Genomic DNA, 19,618 nt, shown 5'->3' with positions numbered 1-19,618 from the left:
ACTTCTTCTAATGGGTCCTTGACCTGGGGCCGATGGTCTTCGAGCTCGGCCGGTGCAGCCTGAACTTTATCGAAAGAAAGAACGGGACCGTTATTCGCTTCGGCCAAAAATTCGATTAAATTGATGCCGGAATTTGGTTGCTTGGTAATGGCGTACCAATGGGCCAGCAGACGTTCCATTGTAGGTAAAACCGTGGCCTGACGTCATTCTTGCTTGGTGTCATCAATCATCGGCATTAGTGACTAAATTTGCCAAGCCCAGTCTCGCCGAATCCTGTTGGACAGTCTCGGCGCCGACCTCAATCACTTTCTGTACCGAAATTCTCGTCGGCCGCCCATCCTCGTTAAGGCCTTGGAGGGTGATGTAGGCGACGTGATCATCGTAATAGCGAGCCTGAATCATGTTGGTTTCAAATGGTTGGTTATCGGCTGGGTGGACTACGACCGATTTGCCATCCCAAAAAATGAGGACTTGGTATAGTGATGAAGGAATGCAACTGGTTTGGTGGATCCAGTCGCGGCCAAGTAATGCGTTATAGTCGGTCTTGGAATCAATTATAAAGAATGCCGTCATGTGTTGACGACCGGCAATGCTAACTTCCAACGGGAGCACTCTTTTGGTCTGAGACTTGTCACCAACGAAGCTGCTCATAGTGATACCTGACGGAATGAGTTCATTATCAGAACGGCGTAAAGCCTTCATGACGTTCATCGGCATAATGTTGAATGTGGCTCCACAGTCGACAAACACTTTAGAGATGGGAAATTCTTCGATGTGAGCCGTGACGTACAACAGCTTCAGGTGTTGGAGATTAACCGAAAGGGAACGGGGAAATAGTTCGGCCAGAGCCGCCTTAAGGTTCTCCCCGTTTCGGGTTTCCCTGTCGTCGTCGTTTGCGACGAAATCTACTTGTGTTGCTTCATCGGCAACCATGTCCCCGTCCAAGAAATTTGACTGGTGGGTGCTTGGTTGGAATTCAGCTGGTAGGACGTGGACCATACTGATCTCCATATGTGGTCGTCAGCTTCTGCAGAACTGACCATAGTAGCAGTCGGCGGAACATCCTCGATCGAACTTTCGAGTGCCTCGGTATGAACCGGTATCTGAGGCGTGTTGACCAAGTCAAGTCTGTTTTGGATATTTTCCTCGACTATGTTTACTGCCGAAGATTTATGTTGGTCCTTCGTTATACGAGTTCGTTCTTCATAGGTGATACGGGCATTCCTCGTGTCTAGATATGTATCTAACCGTGCTATCCGTTTTTCTTCGTCGGCCGTGAGGCCGAAGAGAGATACAGCTGAAAAAACTTCGAAATGATAGAGCAAATGTTGAAGGTCTTCGAATGAAAAGGGTAATTCAGCGGCGTCAATATCTGTGTAAGGATCGACCTCAAAACCAAGGACCCGAGCCTCCCGTATATGTTGGAACCTAGCTTTGATCGCTGGGTCGGAAGTTTTCTGAATAATTTGCTCGGCATCAGGGCAAGTTAGAGCTAGGTCGAGGGCTTCCTGACACGCCTTGGGTAGTCCGTACAAGTCATTGGCGGAATATTTCTTATAAAACTCTCGCATGTACTCCAGGGATTCACCGAGGAATGGAGGGTGTAAGTTACGACGTACTTTAATAAACGGCTCGCGCGGTGGTAACAGAGAAAGTTTCCTTTTGGCCTCTTGTCTAAAGTGCTCGAGGTGAGCTCTCGTCTCCCCAGGCCGGAGAAGGAGCTTGATGCGTTTCTCAGATTCTTCGATAGTGGTTTCGAAGCCGGGAGCCGCTACTTTCCTCCCTTCGACTAACTCGGTCATGATAGTCGGGGTTGGCCGTTCACTAATGTTTTCCACGGCCTTTTTTGGTTGTCACTGGTTGGCAGGGCTGGCTTGCGCTTCTCGCCGTCGAGCCATGCAATCTATCAGTTGGCGGTGACGTTTTTGAGATTTAGATAACGCCGTATATAAACAAGTCGGAAAATTGTAACTGTACCAGCGTTGATCCGATGTCCTGGGTGGTTTGAAAGTTTTGCGATCGGCTGGTGAGCCCGAACTGTTGGTATTACGAGAGTAATAATCTTCATTGTAGAAAGGTACGTCGAAGTCAAGACGCCGCCTGACCGGGGCCTGGTCTTTCGGCCGTACTTGTGGGCCGAGTCTATCAAACACTTGGCGTCGTGGACCTTTACCAAGTCCCTTCGGTGATGTTGTAGGGGCCGTGGGGGGTGTTGAGGACGTCTTCTTCCCAGGTTCAATTGGTGTTTTACAATGGTCACATAAAACTTTTGATTCATGGGTTTCATCGGAACTCGACCCCGTCATAAGCTCATCGGTGGGTGGCCCCGATTGTTCCGTAGGTGGTGCGTTTGAAAATAAATCAAGCTTTAGTCTTGTTTGACCATTCCGTCTACGGATATGCTGCACCGGGACGTATTCGGCCTTCCCTTTGTTTTTAGGAAGATGAGCGTCCACCATACCAATTGTTGTTGAAGGGAAGGGATTGACGTCGACCGCCATCTGCTTTTCTGGAAATTTCAACTTTCCTTTCTCGATCCAACTTTGAATTGTGTCCCGGAATACAACACAATTATTGGTTGCATGTTTATTAGAATTATGATACTTGTAGTATATCTTTCCCTTCAATTCATCGGCCTTAGGGATAGTATGTCCCGGCCGAAGCTTGATGATCTTTGCTGCCAATAGTTGATCGAAAATTGCATCGGCTTTGGTGATGTCAAAAGTGTATACTTTCGACGACTTACTCATCTCCTCGGTGGCCGAACGGATTTTGGTGTCTTTGGAACTCACTTGAGCTAAAGCCTTGCAGACGTAGGGTTTATCTATTACTATCTCGGCCGCATCCACACTAACATACTGAGGGTCCTCGCTTTCGGCCGATGCATAGCTAACCGTGGGATTCTTATACAACGTCCCCCGGGATGGTGACTTCGATATCTTTTCCTCTCGGAGCAGATAATCATACTGTTCGACGTGTTGAACAAGTTCGTACATATCTCGAATGTTTGCCCCCAAAAACTTCTTTTTGTATTCCACGTCTAATCCGTTAAGGGCTATCCTGACGAATTCCACTTCGGGGAGAGGTACTCGGCACCAATTCCTGGCCGACTTAAACCTTGTCAAATATTCCATTGGAGATTCGTCGGACGCTTGAGCCATCCTGGCCAACGATGATACGGACATTTCCATCCCTGGCCTATAAAATTGTTCATGAAACTTTTCGACTAACTCTTCCCAACTCTGCACGGAGTTGGGCGGGAGATTAATGTACCAGGCGAAGGCTGAGCCTGTCAGTGAAAAGTTAAACAGCCGTAATTTATAGAAGTCGCTATTAACGTCTCCACACTGCGTTGTGAACCGAGCCACATGTTCTAATGAGGATAAAGACGATTCACCGGCGAAGAGACTGAAATCAGGGATCTTAAAACCTCGTGGGTATTCAAGCCTTTCTACATAAGCCGGGTATGGATGGATGAATTTTGGAAACTTCGGCCCCTTCTTTAGGGCCGAGTCAATCATTCTCTAGACTTCGGTCATGTTTCCGGAAGCGACTTCTTCTCCCTGGCTTGGTCCCTCGGATCTATTTCCCGGTCCACCTCTTTTGTCTAAGGTGATTGGCTGCGGCCGGGTGGACCCTCTCTCGGCTTGTATTGGAACATTCGTAGAAAGTTACCGAGGCTGGCCGACCTGGCCATCTTCGAAGGCTTTACTAACCAACAGTTCAAGCATCCTGGTCTGTGTATCGTTGTTACTTCGTATTGCTTCTAGTAAATCATTCATCTTTTGACCAATCGACTGCTCAACCTGTCGATACTGTTCATCCAGCCGTCTCTGAAGAAACGACCTAGTTGGTGGATCGGAACCTTCCCTACCATCGTCGTTGCAATCCTCCACTATCCCTTCCACAAACATGCCAGCCGTTTGATTCGGGACCGCTGAATTGTGAGGTTGTCCGCCGAGACAAATTTCATTTTCTCGGCGTGTCACACTTATGGCCTCGGGCGGCGCAACGATGATCGGGTTTTTTGCAGGGTGCAAATCCTGCCCAAGGCCTTGCATTGGTAAGTCGGCTGTTGACTTTCCCATGGTTGTTTTCTTTTTTACAGACCGTGTCTTAACGGTCATGAACTCCGAAGGTTTAGCCCAAATATCCCACTGGGCGTGCCAAAATGTTGACTCTAAAAATTACAAAACCTACGTGGCGCGCAGGCCGAATAACTAATAAGCTAACTACATCCTTCGGTTGAGTGCGGGGCGTGCCAACTCGTCGGCCGATGAGTAAAATTTGTTGATGTCGCGTTGTGTGCGTTGTTGACTTCTCTATCTTGCGATTGCAACCGAGGAAGGAACACTCTCGGTCTTTGGGTTCTATAGCCTGAAGACAAGGCTACTAATTCTGCGGAGTTCACAAATCGTCGGGGCCCGATTCGGTCACTGTGATTATATTCGTAAAAGTATAAGCACGTCGAATCGAGACCAAACTGTATGGGCACAGGTATTCAAACGTGATGTATGTCTTGATGGTAAATGTAGTTCGGCCGTCGGAGTGCCGAACCCTGAAACTTACTTGCGAGTATCCAATCATAAAATCACTCGGCGTCTAGTACGCCGAGCAACACAATTCGTAACACCTGACTATGCCGAGAAGGCTAGCAAGGTGACCTCTACCAATAAGGGTTCGAAAAATCCTTCTCGGCCGAGACTTAGATAAGTAATCGGTCGGCTTCGAAGCAGTGCTGTTTATCCAAACTGAATGTGCTTCTCGGTCGGCTGATTCTGCGGCAGCAGTGCTGTTTATCCAAATTGAAGGTGCTCGCCGGGTGCCTCCACAGTGCTGTTTATCCAAACTGAAGGTATGTCGGCAGAAAAGAAAAGGAAAAATCTCAAGGTGTTTGAGAGGTTTTGCGCAGGGCAATTGTATGCTGGATTCAAGGGTCCTTTCTCGTTGCATGATTTCTTGTATTTATAGCACCTCATTCCTTGAATTGCATCCTTATCTGGATTGGGAGTCCTTGTCCTGTTTCAACTCTACCTCGAACAAACCTACTCCCACTAGGTTTTGAACTTTCCCTCTTTCCAGGCTTTATTCTTTGTCGGCCGGGAATCCTGGTTGCTCCAGGACTTCCTCGACCCTTTTATGTTTATCTGGACTACTCCTTTGGATAGCACTCGACCGACCCTACCAACTGGCCCGGGACTTATTTACCCGGCCCATAGTACTTGACACACCCTTGGGCCGAGCGCAACCTGCTGCTCGGCCCAACAATATTATTTTGGGCCGAAACAGAAAGATAATTAATTGTATTGGTAATGAAGTTGTCATGTACGTTTTCAAAACATGAAAACGCATCAAGGGATATTTTAATATGTTGTACAAAAAAATCTTATGAATTATATATAAGTATTTTGTTTAGTACATTTTTTAGCATTTTAATTTGTGACTTTGTTGTTTGAGGATTCTTTCATCCATACAAATCTCTGACTTCATTCTTGCTTGCAAATAATTTTTTCTCCGTTTATACTGTCGTTTAAGAAAAAAAAAACAAATGTTAAGTTGGATATTGATGGTAGATATGTTCATAAAAGTAGATAAAAATAGAATTCACAAAAATTATATCAAAATAAGAGAAAAACTGCCAATAATCCATTTACGTGCAGACAACGAAAGAAGGCTCGTGTATGCTTATACAGACAACGAAAGAAGGCTTGTGCATGCTCCTATTATTTTATTACAAGTGAAAATTAAGTCTTTGCTTTCATCACACGTGGCAATGTAAATAATTCAATGTCAATCCAACTTCACGTAGTCAGTCACGAACGCCATATTCCTTCCACAATCACTTGCCATTATTACAAGTAAGCACATAAAGAACGCCATATTCTTTACATTGCCACGTTGTGATGAAACCTTGCCCCCAATCCATAATCAGGAAAGCAAACCTTGCGGAATCCATAATCAGGAAAGCAAACCTTCTGGATCCATTATGTGGATGTTGGTCCAACTGATCGGGAAAGCAACCCTTCTGCATCCATTATGTGGGGATCATAAGTTTCTCACATCTCAACCGTTCATTATGTATTGTGAGGTCAGTTTTTATCAATTATTATTTATGTTTAATTTAAAATAATAAAATCAAATAATTTCTGCCCGAACGATGCAAGATGGACGGATGAAATGTGGAGATACATAGAATTCCAACATAATGGATCCGGAGGTAATCCTTTTCCACGTTGCCGTATGAATTCATCGTCACGCTGTGTCTGTTAAACCCAAACCCCATTCGTTGCCATCTGCATTCATTATCACTCTCTGTCTCTAAAACCCAAAATCCATTTGAACCTCCTCTGAGTCTGAGAAATCTAATCACCACCACCGCTATAGTCTTTGCGCCGCCGCCGCCGCTGGAATGCCACTATCAGGTGAATCATGGCCCTCAAAAAATTTTTTTGTAGTGTTGGATTATTTTTGTTTATTTCATTATCTGTTTCATTTGTGTGTTTAACTCATTCATTGATTGTTGGGACAGAAGGTTTGAGTGAGGAGAAAACCAGGGGATCCAAGGTGTGGCCACTACTTCCGCATGAGACCGGCACGGTTGATGGAGACAAGAACTGTGATCGGACCACCTTCTCTGGTATTTGTACAACAAAAATAAAAATGAGTTACCAAAGTGGACAGGAATTTTAATTTATAATGTGTTTTTGGCAACCACCAGGTGGCTGGTCGTCGGAGTCGACGGCCGCTGAACAACTGAGAGTAGGCGTGGGGGTGAGAGAGCAGAGCAAAAAGTCAGTTTTCACAATTTGAGGTTTTGCTTTTAATTACTTCAGTTTTTTTATATTTTTATTCTTGACTCTAGCGCAATATAGTTTTGTACATGTTATGTGGCGAATCCTCTACTTTCGTTACCAGCTAATAATTAATTGGGCACAAAAAAATTTCTAGCACACAATTTGTGATGAATTTGAAATTATGTGTGAAATAAAATCTTAAAAAGAATTCATCCACCATGAAACGCTTTATGTGACCCTTTTTTTGAAATGGGTCACTTATTTTACCAAAAAGTGATGAATTTTTGGGCATCACAAATAATTCCGTCACCTAATTCATGTTTTGCTTGGTTTATCTGTTAACTAAAAGCTCTCTTTGAATTGCTCTGTTTTATGTTAAAAGCAGTACTACAAGAATTTATATCTGTTGCTAACACATTTGCTGCAGTCTAGAACTGTAGAAACTTTCTCTTCGATCAAACCAAACCAATGACAGAAAACATGAACAACGGAAGCACTCTTTATTGATTGAATAAATGACTACAAGAAAAACTCACACATACAAATAGTTTTCTTGTCACCTAAGTCTCTCACACATTATATCCACGTTAACTATACCCTAACGTTAAGGACCCTTTTTATACTAAATCAAAACCTAATCCAAACTGAGTTGAAATCCTAAACCTATCTGAAACTTGCGTCCAAGTTTCCCATACCTATTACAATTAGAACTCCCACACCAGTTAGGAACCCTTCTCGGATTCTATACCAACTTCTAACAAACTCCACCTTGGTAAGAACTCCGCCTCGAGACTTCATCTGCTTCCATCGCTCCACCAATTTCAAGTATCAAACCTGTCTTACATGCACCAAACCCAGACAATGACTGAATTTTGATGCACCAACCACCTTTGTTAACATATCTGCAGGATTATCAGCTGAAGCAATTTTCTTTACAAGAATCTCGCCTTCAGCTATAATCTCCCGAACAAAATGATATCTTACATCTATATGTTTGGTTCTTGCATGATGCACTTGATACTTCGCCAAGTAAATAGCACTTTGACTATCACAATGCACATCTATCTTGCGCTGTTTAACTCCCAAATCTGCTATTAATCCCAGTGTCCAAATAGCTTCTTTAATCGCTTCTGCCATTGCCATATATTCAGCTTCTGTTGTTGATAAAGCAACAGTCGGTTGTAGAATTGATCTCCAACATATAGGACCATTCGCCATGGTAAACACATATCCTGTGGTAGATCTTCTTTTGTCTAAGTCACTCGCAAAATCAGAATCTACATATCCAATAGAGAACTTCTCGATTCCTTTATCATTCCGCTCAAAACAAATTCCCGTGCTCCTTGTTCCATGCAAATATCGCAGTATCCATCGAGCAGCTTCCCAATGCATTTTTCCAGGATTATGCATAAATCTACTTACTAATCCAACTGCATGAGCAATATCAGGTCGAGTACACACCATGGCATACATCAACCCACCAACCAAACTAGAATAAGGAATGTCCTTCATCTTAGTCCTTTCTTCCTCAGACTTAGGGCATAACTGCGTGCTCATCTTGAAGTGAGAGGCCAGAGGTGTACTTACAGGTTTTGTTTCATCACGGATGCCAAACTTGTGTAGCAATTTTTCCACATACTGTTTCTGTGATAAACACACCAGCCCTTTCTTTCGATCCCGTGTGATTTCCATCCCCAAAATTTTCTTTGCTTCGCCAAGATCTTTCATCTCAAACTCATTTTGCATTTGAGTTTTGAGTTTTGAGATTTCTGTTTGATCACTAGAGGCAATGAGCATATCATCTACATAAATCAGTAAATATACATACGTTCCTTCCCTTGTTTTCTTGTGATATACACAGTGATCGTATTGGCTCCTAGTGTAGCCAAAATCCTTCATAACCTTGTCGAATCTCAAGTACCATTGCCTCGGTGATTGCTTCAAACCATATAGAGATTTGTTGAGCTTGCATACTAGATTCTCCTTTCCTTTCTCTTTGTATCCTTCTGGTTGACATATGTAAATTTCTTCAGACAAATTTCCATGCAGAAACGCAGTTTTTACGTCCAATTGTACTAATTCGAGATCGAACTGTGCCACCAGTGCTAGGAGGATTCGAATGGATGAATGTTTCACCACGGGAGAGAAGATTTCATTGTAATCTATTCCCTCTTTCTGAGCGTAGCCTTTTGCTACTAATCTGGCTTTAAACCTTACTGAACTTGCATTATTTATTCCATCTTTCTTTGCATACACCCATTTGCATCCAATGGCCTTTCTTCCCTTAGGTAGCTCCACCAGATCCCAAGTTTTGTTCTTCTTTAGTGACAACATCTCATCATCCATAGCTTCATGCCAATTTTTAGCTTCTTTACTCCTTGATGCTTCTGTGAAATCTGTAGGGATGTCTACATCAATTACTGTCAATGCGTAGGCTATACAGGAGACGCAATCTTTGAATTTAGCAGGAAGCCCAACCTCCCTTTTTCCTTTTCTCTTGGCGATACACTCTTCTTGATCTGGTACATCATTAATCATATTGTCATCTTCTTGCTTTTCTTCTTGATCGACATTGATTTGATCCTCATTGTCGTGTTTGTCTTCATCTCTTGAATGTTCAGTTTGTTCTTTTGCTAGCTCCACCTCTTGCACAATCTTCCGATCTTCTCTTAGTTGCATATGGGTTTCATTAAACGTCACATTTTTGCTTATTACAACCTTCTTGAGTTCTGTACTTCACAACCTGAATCCCTTGACGCCACTGTTAAACCCTAGAAAGATAGCCTTCCTTGCTCTCGGGTCTAATTTATTTTCTTTCACATGGTAATACGCATCACACCCGAATACCCTTAGTCTGTCATAATCTTGAGCAATTTGTCCTGACCATACTTCCATTGGAGTCTTTCCGTTTAAGGCTGAAGAAGGAAGACGATTTAGAATGTGACATGCATAACTCAATGCTTCTGCCCAAAAACGTTTATGCAGTTTTGCTTGTGACAGCATACATCTGACCTTTTCTAACAGTGTTCGATTCAACCGTTCTGCAATTCCGTTCTGCTGAGGAGTTTCTCTAACACTGAAATGTCGTGTTATACCTTCCTTTTTGCAGGTTTCAAAGAAGGGATCAGACGTATACTCTCCCCCATTATCACTTCTTAAGACTTTCAATTTTTTTTCAGTCTTCCTTTCGACTGTGTTTTTCCATTCTAAGAAAATATCCAGCACCTCATGTTTGTGCTTCATCATATAAATCCATGCTCTTCGTGAATAATCATCAATGAAGGATACGAACCATCTCTTTCCTCCTAGGGATTCATTCTTCGCAGGCCCCCAGACATCTGAGTGTACATAATCCAGGATACCCTCCGTTTGATGTATTGCCGTGCCAAAACTTACTTTGGTTTGTTTGCCAAGGATACAATGTTCACAAAAATCGATCTTCCCACTTTTGGCTCCCTCTAGGACCCCTTGTTTAATCAATCCTTGCAATACCTTGTTTCCCACGTGCCCTAGCCTCATATGCCATAGACAAGATGTATCTGATTGATCACTTGCTGCTACCATAGCCATCGGAGATTCAATAGTGGTGCCTTCTAACAAATAAAGCAAACCCCTTCTTGGCGCTTTCATTATCACTAATGCTCCTCTTGCAACCTTTAATGTTTGTTTTTCTGAGTAGAATTTACAACCTTGATCTTCAAGAGTTCCAAGCGAGATTAAATTCTTCTTAAGATTTGGGACATATCTCACCCCTTGTAGCTCTCGGACTACACCATCATGGTGTCTGATTTTAACACTACCAATTCCTTTCGTTGCACATGGATTATCATCCCCCATATATACCATTCCAGTGAGGGTCTTAAATGAAGAAAACCAATGACGTTGAGAGGTCATATGATGTGTGCATCCAGTATCAAGCACCCAGTGATTCATATAATTTATTCCGTCTGATGCAGTTAGGGCACAGACGAAATCTTCATTATTAGCCTCGACAATGTTTGCCTCTGAGTCTTCATATTTCTTCTCTTTGTTCTTGGCTCTGATTTTGGGACAATCCTTTTTCCAGTGCCCTTTCTCATGACAGAAAGCGCACTCATCTTTATCGAGAAACTTTCTGTTGCTTGAGGCACCTCTCGAACGAGACTTGCCTTTCTTCTTAAATGCTGGTTTTCTTTCCTTTGATCTTCCTCTTACCATTAGTGCTTCGGAATTGTTTCTCTCTTGTCTGTCTAAATTGCGGACTTCATGATTCATCACTGCGCTTGAGATTTCATCAAACTTAAGAGTTTCTCTACCATAAATCCATGTCGTAACAAACGACTCGTAAGATTCAGGTAGGGAATTCATCAGAATCAACGCTTTATCTTCATCTTTGATCGTCTCTTCTAGGTTCAGAAGTTCAGCAATCATCTTGTTAAATTCTTCAAGATGGTCAATCATCTTAGTTCCTTCCTTGTACTGAAAACGATACAATTTACTTTTAAGGTAAAGTCTGTTTTCTGCACTCTTCTTCAAGTACTTTGATTCCAACGTATCCCATAGTTCTCTAGCTGATGAGATATTCATTACACCATATTTTTGTGCTTTTCCAAGACATAGTCTAATCGCGGAACATGCATGTGCATTCAGTCGCTGCCATTCCTCCTTCTTCATTGTTATAGGCATGTCTTCAAGCACCACCAGTAAACCTTGTTGAATCAGTACATCCTTTACTTCGCACTGCCACATAGCGAAGTTATTTGTCCCAATGAATTTCTCGATCTCAAACCGAGCACTTTGCACCGAAGTCTTGGTTACCTCAGTACCCCTATCATCTCCACTTTCAGTTTTTGTCATCGTTTTGATTTGACCACGCAACCTAAGGCTCTGATACCACTTGTAGAAACTTTCTCTTCGATCAAACCAAACCAATGACAGAAAACATGAACAACGGAAGCACTCTTTATTGATTGAATAAATGACTACAAGAAAAACTCACACATACAAATAGTTTTCTTGTCACCTAAGTCTCTCACACACTATATCCACGTTAACTATACCCTAACGTTAAGGACCCTTTTTATACTAAATCAAAACCTAATCCAAACTGAGTTGAAATCCTAAACCTATCTGAAACTTGCGTCCAAGTTTCCCATACCTATTACAATTAGAACTCCCACACCAGTTAGGAACCCTTCTCGGATTCTATACCAACTTCTAACAAGAACCTACTCGTAGACAATTAGACGCTGAAAAGAAGAAACAAATTAAGGGACCTCGCGTGGAATCACTGAACACGAGGCTCTCAATGACTCACGACAAGATAACTACATTAGAGCAGATGATGTGCAAGATACCAAAAGGGTAGGATATTCTGACTCAGCATCATAAGTAAGAACCAAAGAAAATTACTGACATGATTTTATAAAGTTCCTGTTTTATCATAATCTTTTAGTTCTCTATCACAGTCTAATCCATCATTGTAGGTTGCATTGCTATTACTGTCGTGAGATCTATCCAGATACTTGGATTTCATGCATAGAGTCACTAGGCCCGTGGATTCTTTCGTATCCATCACTGTTTTTGCAGGATGTATACTTACAGCATATTGGATTGGTATTGAAGGACAAGGTAAGCTTGGGATTCTTGATCCATTGGCTTAAGTTGTTTTCCCTTGTACTCGTGTTGGACAAACCTCATTTATTTTCGCCCTGTTTTGATTCTAAGAGGGCTGGTGTAAGAATCGCTTTTGTCCATGCATTGAAAAATCATTGTGAGATTGATGCTAATGTTCCAAGTATCGGTCGATTCACTAGAAGATTTTCAAGTCAAATGATTACTCTTTCTGGCGACATTGACATTTCCGTAGCTATATCTGAAACTGACCTGGTTAAACAGCTACTACTAAGGTGACTGCCCTGTTTTTGGAACTCATTCAAAATTAATAGTTCCTTGTTTACTGTTTTTTCAAAATCTCTTTGAATTAGGTTAATTTTCTCTATGTTGCAGACACCAGCTTCTACCACCGGAGATCAGGCATGTGATAAGACCATTAGAGTATGAACACTTGATTGCGCAGGAGCCCAATGGCTCCCAATCTGGTGCAAAAGGTTTCACTCCTTCCGAACTCTGTTTCATGATTGTTTGTATTCTTTTATGTTCTTTTTCTCCATAATTAGGGACACAAAAGTTTTTCACCCATAAATCCCTCCTTCCTTATTTGTGGCGCAGGTGTTTCATGCTATGAACATGGCACCATTAATATTGCTTACCGCTGGGGAAATTTTATTTGTGTTGGAGTTGATTCAAAGTTGACCGATGCCTTGACTGGACGTGTGACTGATCTTACTTGCAACAAGTTCTATCGACTAAGTCATAACATATACATTACAATGGCTGGATTGAGGATGGCTTGGGAGGAAATGTGGCAATGGATAAGATCAGTGGTAACTGAAAACTCCAAATTTTTATTTATTTTCCTTAGAAATAATATATATATACACACACATTGATTTTCAATTGGATGGTGATAGTTTCTAACAATACCTGAGGAGTTGCACACGGTGGAGCTAGCGGCTAATCTAGCCTATCATTTTGTTAGTTCCTATGGCATAGTTCACAGCCTTGTTTTGGGATGGGACATTACAAGTCCACATCCGCAAATGTTTCAAGTGATCCCAGGTATATCACTTACGCGTGATAGTGCTATGGCTGTTGGGACAGGAGGAGAACAGTAAGTTTCAAGAATTTTCCTCTGCTAGTGAACTATGAACTCTGTTTTGTGATATTGCTTTTGTATATTTATAGATGAAAGATATTACTATTTTTGCAAATACAACATACTAATTATTTTGTTGATTAATATGCAGTATAAATCTGCGGTATCTGACATACTATAATTATGAGGAATTAGCACATGCCTTCCACAATACAATGTTACTACTCAACCAAGCCTGCCTTTTAGATCCATTTTGTGGTGGACTTGTTATAGGTAAAAATCATAATTTAAAATTGTTAATTATTATTACAAAAAAATAAGGAAAGTGTTATTAACACTTCAAAAATCTCATTCTACACTCCTCACAAGTATATTTTTCTTTCTAAATATAGAAAGTTTGGAGTGTGGAATGAGAAATTTGGAGTGCCAATAAGAATTCCCAAAAATAAAATAAAACTATTACTTTTTCTTTTTTAAGTAAAATTTTGTACTTTTATTTAATTTACTTTGTAATTGTAGGACGGGTACTGCAGAGAAATCAACCACCATCCTGCCAGTATCGTAACTTCTTCTATTAGGTCATGACGAATGAAGTTGGGTTCTCAATGCACCTGAATGTTTTGTCTGATTGCAACTATATCACATATTCACCTAGCAGTTTCTTCTGACGATTCTGCTCAAGATCGCAAGTTAGCATCTAAGAACAGGAGAAAGAAGCAGTCTTAATGGTTTAACCAGTAGCTGGATTGGCTTAGCAAGTATTTTGTAAAACATGAAACCTGTTAGTTTGGAAACCAGTAGACCAGTAGCTTTAAACATTGAAGCTTAACTTAGGTTACTTGTTAATATTTAGTACTTGGTTACCTGTATCTGTATGATGTATGTTTCCTTGATTGAATGTTGAATCGTATCTTTCGTGGTCTTTAATGAAGAATTTAGTTCATCTATATTCTCGGACCTGGTATGTCTCCTTGCTGAGAACTGTTATCGGGAACTGTTTTTTTTGAAACTTATAAGGGAAAAAGGTTGGATTACAAGATACTTTTCGTTGAAATCACCTGAACATATAATTTGAGTAGGGAAATGAAGTTCGGAAAAACAAAGTAAAGCAATAATATAATTTCCATTGAGATCATGTACTTGTGTTTATGGTAAATCAGTGAAATCACAGATAGAAGTCAATGGCATCAAAATTTACATCTGCGATACTTAATTTTGAACCCAAACAGAACAATCTGCAAAAACCATTCTGCTAATGATCTCCACCATCAAGCAAGACAGAGAAGCCGAAAAGATCAATTCTTAGTGTCTGAGAAACTTTTTTTCAGCAGCAGCATCACCATCACGATCTTCGCCATTTGCCCCGTCTGCTGTCGGTCGTGGAGGAGACGAAAAGTCTAGGCACAACCCTTGTAGAAATTTTTCAAATGAAGCAGAGAGGTCTTGGGGGAGGTGAGCTGGTGGTGCACCACAACCCGGTGGAGGCAGTGATTTTCCCTAACCAGGTTTGAATTTTCATTTGCTAGTCTTGACTTCTCAGCTAGCAGTGCCTCCAACTGAAGCCTCACCAGATCATCTTCCTCAGGAGCCTCCGATTCTCCTCCTCCATCAGAGCACAGCGCTCTTGCATAAAGCATAAATCCGATCTTATCGACTTGAGTTCCCGGGCAAACGAAGCTGCTTTTGTTGCCATTGAAATTGCAAGCTGCGGATAGATAAGCACACAATTAGGATTAGCAATCAACTCAGAAACCCATTGAAATTTCTAGCTGCATTAAATTTTTTTTTTTTTTTTTTCCGGGCCCTTAACGTTTAAAGCCGCTCAGAATATCACAAGCTTCCTTTTCCTTGCTTCCCAAGGTATTCGGGGTACTAATCAAATGGATGGTAGACCACACTAATTCCATAATTCCACCTTTTTGGAGACCCACGTGTTCCTTTATTTTAATGCACTCGGTCACATGATCCAGGAAGAAGGGAGGGTCAGGAAGAGAGAAAATATTTTTAATTGTAAATTCTGTCTTTTTTTAATAAGAATATTATGAGACGCAACCGTCGAAGAAGTTGAATACACGAGGAGGCCTTAGAGAGAGTCCTTGGTGGACGGAAATTTTTTTACTGTGATCGGAATCCGGTTGCTACATCACGTGTTTTTATATAAATAGTGAAATTTTTTAATATTTAAATTATTATTTTTTTAACATACATATTCTATTATTTATATAATAATATATGATGTATCACTTTGTATTTTGTTCACACAAGAAAATCTCTTCTGTTTGGACTCGCTCCTACAACATTTCCAATACCCATAAGGTATTGGGTCGCTGAAAACGGTTGCATTGATCCGAGAGAATAAACAGCCAATAGCTGACCAAACAAAAAAATAAACAGCCAATTCCTTCCCCCTCCTCTGTTTAGAGGTGGGGCCCACTCTGGTGTTATGGCGGGCGGCATAGCGGAAGGACTGTGTAATGATACTCTATCTCGAACCCTCTATGCCGACCACAAAATCAAGTTCGTATAGCGATTCGTGATTCGTGATTTGACGAACAAGGCATTAAGGATGCGCCTTAAGGAAAAGTGAGACAACCTGCCCCCAGATTTTTTTTTTTTTTTTTTCCTTCAGTATAATGATATTTTTATACTAAAAAAATAATGAGTTCACTTAAACCACACAATAAATAGTCTAATTTAATATCAAATTCATCATTTAAATTTAAATCTAAAATATCTCAGTTCCCCCAAAAAAATTAAGCCACCAGTAAAGTCCTTTGGGTGCAAATGTTTTAATAAAATATTCTGGCCGATTATTTTATTTTATTTTTCTTCATGATGGCAAGAGTTATATCTCGTCCGTTGTGTTCAAATACTTCCTGGCATATTCAGAGGGAATTTAGAATCAAGTCCTCTTTTTTACATATCATCCAAACCAGCATCAATCAACAGGCAGACTTGGGGCAGGAAAAGACGCAAATAAACAGGATAGTAAATCTACTGAAATAAAGAAATTTTACCCCAGACGCTAGAACTTGAAAACCAGTTAACAAATTTGAACCAGGACTGATGCCATCCAGCACACAAGTAAATAAGATTATGACGAAACAGTGGAAAATACAAAACTACCAACTCAACTATTTATTAACTAGTGGAGAATTCCTAATGGCGTTTCCAATGGTTATATTCGTAATCAGCTGGGGAAGAAGTACCAATCAAGGTGAGAGACCGGCGAGTTTCTGCGGCAGGGTCGCGGAAGGTCCAGCGCAGGTCGACCTCATTTCTTTGAAGTCATCGGCAGGTCGACCTCGTTTCTCTTTGTTCTCAGTGCTCTGAGTTTGAGTGTGAGCCTTAGTCCTGCTCAACAATGAACGCACCAAATCAGGTCAAATTTTTTACAGACAATTTCATATAATGGAGAGAGGGAGAGAAAGAGAGAGGGGAAATTCATGAAACGTACTCGACGGTTTATATACCAAGTAATTTATACAACTTTTAGACCATCTCTAATAAAGATTTTAAATATGCTAATCAGGATTAAAAGACATTTAGGTGTACTTCAATGGATATGTCATGCATGATGTGACAACTGAATCATTTGATTCTTTGCTTTATAGCTATTTTCTTTTTGCAACAAACAAAGAAGGAGTTAACTATATTCAATTTTTAATGGATGGGTCTCATTGACAACTAATAGAACAAAAGTAAAACAATTTAAAATTAATGTAACCATGCAGCCCAATATAAATAATAAATTAAATATTTTGATACATCCATTAAAAAAAGAAAGATATAACATTCGTATTTAAATGAACACATCAGCCGTCAAATAAAATTTTAACATAATATAATTTGAATTTTTTTAATTCCGGGCCCCTGAACGTTTAAAGACGCTCAGAATATCACAAAGCTTCCTTTTCCTTGCTTCCCACAGAGAATAAACAGCCAAGACCAAACAAAAATATAAACAGCTTTTTACCAAAAAAAATAAAATAAACAGCCAATACATGCCCCGCCCCAGCCGGGTGTAGAGGTGGGGCCCATTCTGGTGTTCTGGCAGGCGCCATAGCGTAGGGGTTGTGTAATGATACTGGAATTGGATCCCATCCGGATCCATTTCGTGAAGGTGTTAGAAATTCTCAGATCTTAACTGTTTATCGTATATTAGATGATCAAAAATTATTTGATATTTTTTATTTAAAATTAAATATAAATAATACCTGACGAAAACTAACTACACAATGTACAATGAATAGTTAGGATGTGAGGATTTTTTAAGATCCCATGAAGTGGATCCGAAAAGGATCCATTTCGATGATACTCTATCTCGAACCCTCTGTGCCGACAACAAAATCAAGTTCGTATACGCATTCGTGACTTAACGAATTACACCACCATGTCCGACATGTCATTTTGTATAGACATATTTTTAAAGTTTACACAAATCTACCTGGTAATCTCAAAACATCTTGTAAACTTCGCTTGGGCAACGAAGCTGAGATAAGTTCAAGTTAATTTGGCGTCGGCATGTCGAAAGAGTTGGATGAAACAAAACTCTATTAAAATCAAACGAAGCCCAATGCTAGACCCGTTTTGCTTTCTTTGGGACAAATATCATCCTTTGAACTTGATCTTTATTTTCCAAGTTCCCTACTGGGCATAACTCAAATTAATGCCACTACTATCTAAATAATCAGGTATCATATCATCATGGCAGATTATTTCGTACATGAACAAAAAAAAAAAAAACATTCTCATTCTTAATAAGTAAACATACTCCTAAATTACTTATCAATTTCTCATTTATTTCTTCCTATTTACCTTGGAATTTCAATTTTTCAAATTAGATTTTCCAAGAAATTGACTCTTGTTTTCTTCTTGACAAAATTCTACATTATATAAAACTCTAGTAAACATGAGAATGAAAAGAAAAAAAAATATGAGAGGAATTGATTCTAATAACCATTCTGAGATAATAAAATTATATAAAAAAAAAAAAAATACCAAGCCCATTCCGAACTGGACGGTGAAGCCCAACCCGAACTAGATGGTGAAGCCCAACCTGAACTGAACGGTGAAGCTGAAACCTATAAATATAAGGGAACCTAGAACCTCCACCTCCAAGTCGAACAATCGATTCGGTTATCAAAAATTCCTCATCGATTGATCTGCAATCTCAGACAGAGAGCGCCATGGCGTCAGGTTCAAGGTTAAGGGCAGACGCCAAACCCTACAAACTTGTGTATGTGCTGCTCCGTCGGACCTGCACGTGTGCCGCCGTACACTTTCCCGGTTAATGACGGTACGAGTAAGCCAGCACCACCGCAGCCACTGCCGTACTGAGCCTTGGCCTGGTGATTGATTCGGACCCAACCTCTCTCTAATTTTTTTCTATTTAATTCTATTTTTGATGCTGGATTGTTTTTTCTGTTTTTCTATATACAACGTCATACATATATCTAAAATTAATTAATTAATATTATTTTCATCTTTTCATGCTAGCTCAATTATTCATAGTTCAGGTGCTAATATTACAAAAGATAATACTTATTTTTTATTTGTCAGTAATCACTAAGAGCATGTTTCAATTGAATATATTCTGGTATTGTTTTTTTAAGTCAATGTGGTAGGCAACCTTACCGTTGCTCAGCCTCTTTGTAAAGTGAGCAAGGTTAAGGACGTTTCCTGACCCTCACAAAGCGGGGAGCCTTTTTGACTTAGGTCAACCTTTGTTCTTTTTTAAGTGAATCCTAAAATGAAAAATCATTATGTACTCAAATAAAGATTTGAACAATCATTTGTCACAACAGATGTAAAAAATTAAAGAACGGGAGTTCATAAGGAAATTTGCACCGCTTTGTCCGAGGTATCTAAGGAAGCCGACACAAGGTTTGTGGATTCTGTTAGTGCACCTAACCCTCGTAAAATGGCTACCGAAGTTGAGGCTATGCTGTTTAAACACCGGGGTTTGAACGATACTTCGAAGGCAGTTGGTCAAAAGTACAGAGTTCTAGTTGGTGCTATAGTCCTACCTGGGGACAAAGATTTGCGCAGAGACCTTCTTCTTGGAGAGATCACACCAGAAGAGTTGGCCAACCCGTCCACACTTGAACTGCATGTGAAGTACCCG

This window comes from the organism of the source record quoted next, unplaced genomic scaffold, assembly GCF_019419815.1.
Source record: "Pyrus x bretschneideri cultivar Hongxiangsu unplaced genomic scaffold, Pyrus_bretschneideri_v1 Contig25, whole genome shotgun sequence".
Taxonomy (NCBI): Eukaryota; Viridiplantae; Streptophyta; class Magnoliopsida; order Rosales; family Rosaceae; genus Pyrus; species Pyrus x bretschneideri.
Note: the sequence above shows the minus strand (reverse complement) of the source record.